This window comes from Phoca vitulina, unplaced genomic scaffold (assembly GCF_004348235.1).
Source record: "Phoca vitulina isolate PV1807 unplaced genomic scaffold, GSC_HSeal_1.0 scaffold46, whole genome shotgun sequence".
NCBI lineage: Eukaryota > Metazoa > Chordata > Mammalia > Carnivora > Phocidae > Phoca > Phoca vitulina.
Window position 1 is genome coordinate 6,448,444 of NW_022589749.1, and position 6,795 is coordinate 6,455,238.

Below are 6,795 nucleotides of genomic sequence, written 5' to 3' on the forward strand. Positions count from 1 at the left end.
GGGACTCCAGGATCATGACCTGAGCCGAAGGCAGTCGCTTAACCAACTGAGCCACCCAGGCGCCCCTAAATTACGTTTTAAAAAGGCTTTATAGGGGCGTCTGGGTGGCTCCGTCCGTTAAGTGTCTGCCTTCGGCTCAGATCATGATCCTGGGTCCTGGGATCAAGTCCCATGGTGGGCTCCCTGCTCCGTGGGGAGTCTGCTTCTCTCTCTCCCTCTGCTGCTCTCTATTAATAAAATAAAATCTTTTTAAAAATAAAATTAAAAAAGGTTTATAGATAAACTTAAAAAAAAGATTTTATTTTTAAGTAATCTCTACCCAACGTGGGGCTCAAACTCACAACCCCGAGATCAAGAGTCACACACTCCACTGACTGAGCCCTCCAGGAGCCTCTATAGATCAAGTTTTAAATAGCTTCTAAAATCTTTGGTAATTTAGAACATTAAAGTTTTGCCAGGTTAAATGATAAATTGGGTTGGTTTCATTGGATATCTAAGTCTTTTCCAGATAAAATACTGAAACATTAATTACTGAGCATAGGTTTGTCTGCTTTTGGCTTCTTATTATTGGGGAACTAAAGATACTTGGGTCTGCTCATAAACATGTTTTATGCTCTATCAGAAGTTGTACTATGAAAAGACACGTTTTTAGAAATTATGAAATGTATTCATAGATTTGCGAATCTAAAGATTTCTGGTGTAATGCTCACAGTGTTTTCACTAGAGACTAAGGTTTGTAAGAGGTAAAATTCTGATACGTGTAATTGAGATTATTGGAAATGATAAGGAAAATAACTCCATATGTAGAAAAGTAGGAAATACATTCAAAAGGTGTAAGAGGTGACTGGGTGGCTCAGTCGGTTAAGCATCTGCCTTCGGCTCAAGTCATGATCTCAGGGTCCTGGGTTCCCTGCTTGGTGGGGAGTCTGCTTCTCTCTCTACCTCTGCCCCCCACCCACCCCACTCATGTGCTCACTCTCACTCTCTCTCATCTCTCTCATATAAATAAATAAATAAAATCTTCAAAAGGAATAAGAATTTGTTGAGGGAAAAGAAAGTAATTTTGTCCTAAAACGAGACTCTTTTAGAAAGGGAAGTCTTAGGACAAAATCTAAATAAAAAAGAAAGTTTAGAAGGTTTGTGAAGAGCAAGCTTTGTGGTCAGGATGGACCAAGATTGGAATAAATGAGCTTTAAAAGCACACTGGTATAAAATTAAAGTTTGGTTTTTCTCTCTGTTAAAAATACAAGTTTTTCCTGGGTTGTTGGTCTGCTTTTGACTGGAAATTATGAACAAATTTTTTTTTCTTTATCTGCCCAGAAAAATAAGGTTTCTATATTTGTTTCTCTCAGGTCCTTGATTACTTAAGAAAACAGAATCTTCTCAATATTAAAGGAGCTAAATTTTGCTAACAACTACGTAGCCCTGTGTATTTGCCTTTCGAATCTCTTATTGACACCTTGGTTAAATAAATATTTAAATACTAAGTTTTATAGTAATCTGTAATCCTATTTAGGACATGCTTTAAAACCTTTTGATATTTTTTAATAGACTTCCCCCAAATTCAAATTCTAAATAAAGTCTTTTTGACTAATTAGGTTTATTTATTTAGTATGTGAAGGTACATGGGAAGCGTTGTCAAACACACACTGATAAACCTTCTTAGGTTATATTATGTGGGTAAATGCTATGACTATTCCAGAAAGTAGATAAAATTCCGAAAATCTTAAAACGTCCTGCAATAATGTCATCACTTAAAGTTCTAATTATGAAAGTGCTGTGTGTGTCACAGAAACAACCAACTTTCCTTGTCAAGTGCATTAGAATGAACTCTCATCGGATTTTTTAACCCCGTCCGTTTTTCAGGTCTTTGGTCATTTATAGTTAGTGTTCTGATGTTCTTGAGAACTATGTTTCAGCTTCAAGGAAATTCATGAGAAGGACTTTTAACAAACACAGAAGATATCTTTAAAATCCAAAAACTAAACTAAGAATTTCTAGAACTAATGGAAAAACTGCAGTCCAACAGAACAAGAATTAATAACACAGGACTGAACAAATCAAGGAAGATGACTGTAGTTTTTTATGACTCTTGTTTGAAGCATGGCTGGTTCTCAGCCGTTTGCTCTTCCAGATTTAAGGAAATTTTTTCTCTTAAGATATCCATGACTTACAGAAATTTGCTAAAATATTCATTGGTGAATAAAGGGAAACATTTATCTTTTAAACCCTCCAGAATTCAAAAATTCTCAGTGAATTCTTTCTTCCATGGTAATTATGATTGTTTGCAGAAGAATCTGTTCTCCTTATAACAGGACACCACTGGAAACATTGGTTATATTATTACCAAGGCTTTGACTGGAATGTCACCTTTGAGAGAGACATACATAGACTCAGATATGGCCAGACTGCTTGAAGGAACTTAGGTTGACTTTATGGAGCTAATAGACCTCCTTGGAAATGTCAGCCTCATACCTTGCTTAGAGTTCCCAGCAGCCTTACAGGTGCATAAAGAATGTCACTTCCTGGTAGATGCAGGAAACTTAGGAAGTTTTGGAGGACCTCATGAAGAGAGGAATTCACCTAAATCTACAGGTATGACAGGCGGGTCTGATGGCAAATATTTGATTTGGCTCTTGGCCTTAATACTGTTACAGGCTCAATCTCAAATTCCTTATAAAAAGTCCCAGCAGAGCAGATTGAAAGAAAAAAAAAAACCCTATATGGTCAATCACTATTCTTGCTGTGCTTCTGTAAATAATTAAACCAAGTTTGTTAAAACTGGACATATTTTACAAATATATTAGTCTGGGGGGGGGGCCTGGGTGGCTCAGTCTGTTAAGCGTCTGCCTTTGGCTCATGTCATGATCTCAGGGTCCTGGGATCGAGTCCCAGGTCGGGCTCCCTGCTCAGTGGGGACCTGCTTCTCCCTCTCCCTCTGCCCCTCTCCCCGCTCGTTCTCTCTCTCAAATAAATAAATAAAATCTTTAAAAAACAAACAAACACATTAGTCTTCATTTGGCTATCTTTAATGGGACAGCGACTTTAGAGAAAAAGATTATGTTTCAATAACACTGTGGATGTTTGTCAGATTCTGGTTCTGGTTAATTATCTTTGAGTGTTTGCTGTTTGCCTATAAAACTGGGCTGGATCCTGAATCCTTCTGGTTTCCTTGAATGTCTGGCAATGACTCTCCAAACTCAGGTTCCTGATCTTCTCCCACTCTCTTGTCTTGGAGTCCTTGCTCTTTCTCCTGAAGCTTTGCAAACGGAAGCTGGACACCTTGAGATAAACTTCAGAGAAATTGTCTCAGCAGCTCCTATACTGACAGTCTCAGTGCCTGTTGCCCTGCAGGCCCCTCAAAAGGATGGCTGGGGACGTTTGAACTACAAACCAGAAACACCCACCAGATTGTTGCTGAGTTGAAGGAACTCAGGCTGCCTGCCCCCACTCCATCTGAGTGCCCCCCCCCAGACTGAGCCATTCCAGCCTGACATCTAGAAATCTCACTGGCTGCACTCAGGACTCTCACATCGGGTTTGTAATTTGCTCCAACCATTAACCTGTGTTTTTCTTTCTTTCTTTTTATTTTTTTAAAAGATTTTATTTATTTTTTTGAGAGAGAGAGAGAGAGCACGAGCAGGGGAGGAGCAGAAGGGAGAGAGAGAAGCAGATTCCCCGCTGAGCAGGGAGCCAGTTGGAAGGCGGGTCTCCAGGAGCCCCTAACCTGTGTTTTGCTTACGTTTCCATAGAAACGCCTCTTATTCATTACCTGATTGCCTGCTGAACAAGGCCGAGTCTCTATGACAGCTAACACCACCACTTGCCACACCTATATTATCTCCTCCTGGGAAGTAAGAATACATATAGATAAAATCAGGCAGCAAGCCGCTTGGCTACAAGAAGCCCTTGAACGCCACAACCCCCTTTTCCAAGGTGGCTGGGACTGGTTTACTGATCTATTCTCTAGAATACCCACCAGTATCAGATCAATTTTATTTTATTTATTTATTTTTATTTATTTATTTTTTTAAAGTAGGCTCCACACCCAGCATGGAGCCCATTTCGAGGCTTGAACTCACGACCCTGAGATCAAGACCTGAGCTGAGATCAAGAGTCGGATGCTTAACGGACTGAGCCCCCAGGCGCCCCTTAGAGGAAATGATAACATTAGGCCTGGCTATACTGTCCCTGTTCCTTGGGATATACTTGGGAATAAGGTTAATGATGTCATGCAGAGCCAACCTATGCAGGAGAATATCCACATTCTCAGATAAGGAATGACCTTTGACATATCTCCTCCATTAGAACAAGGAAGTTATGTCCTGCATTACGTCAAGTCCTTCCATTCCGCAGTCCCTCCTTGGCCCTAATTCAGCTTGAAGCAGGTACATCAGCCAGGCCAGGCATACCCATATTTATGGAAACTCTCCTCATGTATATTCATCTGGGCCTCTCTGGCATGTCCACATACCTGGGGAAGGAGATCAACCATTTTAGAGATGGAAATTAGCTTTCTTTTCAACTGCACACGACTGACTGCTGGTGGCTGCCTAGAATGCTGTGTTGAGAAGGATTCAGAGGCTGCTAGCCGGCTCTGTGGGGAAGATGCCATATTGATTAGCAACGTCTGCTATGAGTGTAGGGAGAGATTAGTGATGTCTGCCGTGAGCACCGGGCGACCAGGGTCTCCTGCCGCTCCTGGAGGGGGCTGCATGGCCCTAACTGATACCTCTTTCCACCTGCTGGCAACTGGCTAAATTGTAGGAAAAACAGATGGACTGTAGGGCAGTTGGCAAAGTCATGAGGGAGGTGGGAAGCACAAGGCATCAACTAGGAAATATGTTCAAATATACACCTTGTCCCCAGGGCACATTTAGGGCCTGGGGGCGGAGTGGCAGGGAGAGCAGGGGTAGTTTGAAAAGAAAATCTCCCCAGGTGACCCTAATATACCTATTTCTTCCCCAGGATTGAGAACCACTCTTTTGGGGATAAGGAAAAGATCTTGTCTCTGACTTGGCCATCTGGTGGATGGAACTGATGGTTCCTTCTGGGAAGTAACTGACATTCCTGATAAATTACTTAAACACTTTCGGGATAGATCTTGGCGAGATTAAGAATCCCCGTGGGAAGTTAGTTACCTCCTCAGCTCATGTTCAGGACTGTGGGGGGCCATCTGTGAAGACTCCTTGCAGGATGGAAAGTGCTAGAACATAAAGGAGGCACTGATGATTTGTGGTATTATTAATCAGCGTGTTAAGGACATTGCACCAGGAGTCCAGTGAAACAGCTCCTTTCCCGGCATTGCTGCCGTGAGCCGTTGGCCGTGTCAGTCCCTTCCCTGGGCTTTGGCTTATTCCTCTGTCAGATAAGTGAGGTGATTGAACTAGGCCCTGGCTCAACTCTTCGTCTCTTTGAGCCTTGACATTGTCTAATTCCACACCAGATGCTGGCCCCCTGTTGGGTGGGCACCAGCAAAAAGTATTCTTCTAAGAGGGTGTGGAGTCGGCCAACATGGCCACAGACCACATCTGCCTTGTCCACTGCAGTAACCCCAAGGGCTGGGACGTAGCTGCAGATGCTCCTTAAACACTGACTCTCCAAATAGCATCATGTATCCTGATGGGAAGGAAGCACTTCCAGAAACCAGAAAGGAAAAACCCAGGCCACCAGTTTTTCCTGGATATTCCTACTTTATTTTTGGCTACATGATCACAAAGAAAGGCAGTGGGCAGTTCTGCATGCACTGGAGGGCGTGTGTGTATTCTAGGCGGGGAGGTGGTTACATCTGTCAGGGGCAGCGTGCGCCCGGACCGGGGACACCGTGAGCTTGCTGCATGCTGATCCCAGCGCCCATACCAGTGTCAGGCTTGAGCCGTGCAGCCAGCATGCTTTCTCCTGGGGGCAAACAGTGAGAAGGAGGTGGGCCGAGAGTGGGTGCCACGGGGACTGACGGAGGGGCAGGGCCAGGGGGCAAGATGGCAGCCTGGAAGTCACTGGCCATCTTGGGGAAGGCGACGAGTTTGATGTTTAGAAGATGGTTATTCAAGGCAAGAAATCAGAGTCTTCCGATGAATAGCGCAGGGAGCTGAGGGTGGAGGCATTGATTGGGAAAGGTTAAAAGGTGCGTTTGGAGAAAGTGAGAGTTGGAGTGTCCATCTGATGACATCTACAGACGACAGGCTGTCAGACAGAAGGAGAGGATTTTTCACGGGGGGAGACACTGGAAACCGGGAGGAAACAAGCCTTTCTCATGGGGCAGTGACGATGCCCTGACCCCAGCCTCGCATTTATAATGTTCATTCTCATCGTCTTTTCCTCCTTTTTATTATTATTTTTTAATTTTTTAGGAAGAAAGACCGGAGACTCATGATGGAACAACGGTCTTTGGCATCAGGATCCGTCACTCTCTGAAGCTTCACATTCACGATGGTATTTTATTCTCCCGACAAACTTGGTGAAGAGGGTGCAAGAGATAGACTGAGACAGAGCCACGGACAGAGAGATTCAAGGTGGTTCTGAGTGAGAGACAGGACTCCAGAGATCAGAGAAGCAGAGAGTCAAAGAGCGCCAGGGATGGAGCAGTGTGTTTACTTAACTAAGAGCAGACGGAGGGGGAAGGCTGGGGGCTTTGGAGAGCGCCCCCCCCAGACCCGGAGCTCTGGTTTCTAAATGCTTTTTGCACCTATGTGGGCAGCCCAGGGGCCGAGGAAGCCCTCTAGGGGCATCTATGCAGCTGACGGGAGGCCGCCATGCACCGGGGGGGGGGGGGGGGGGGGGGGGGGGGGGGGGGGG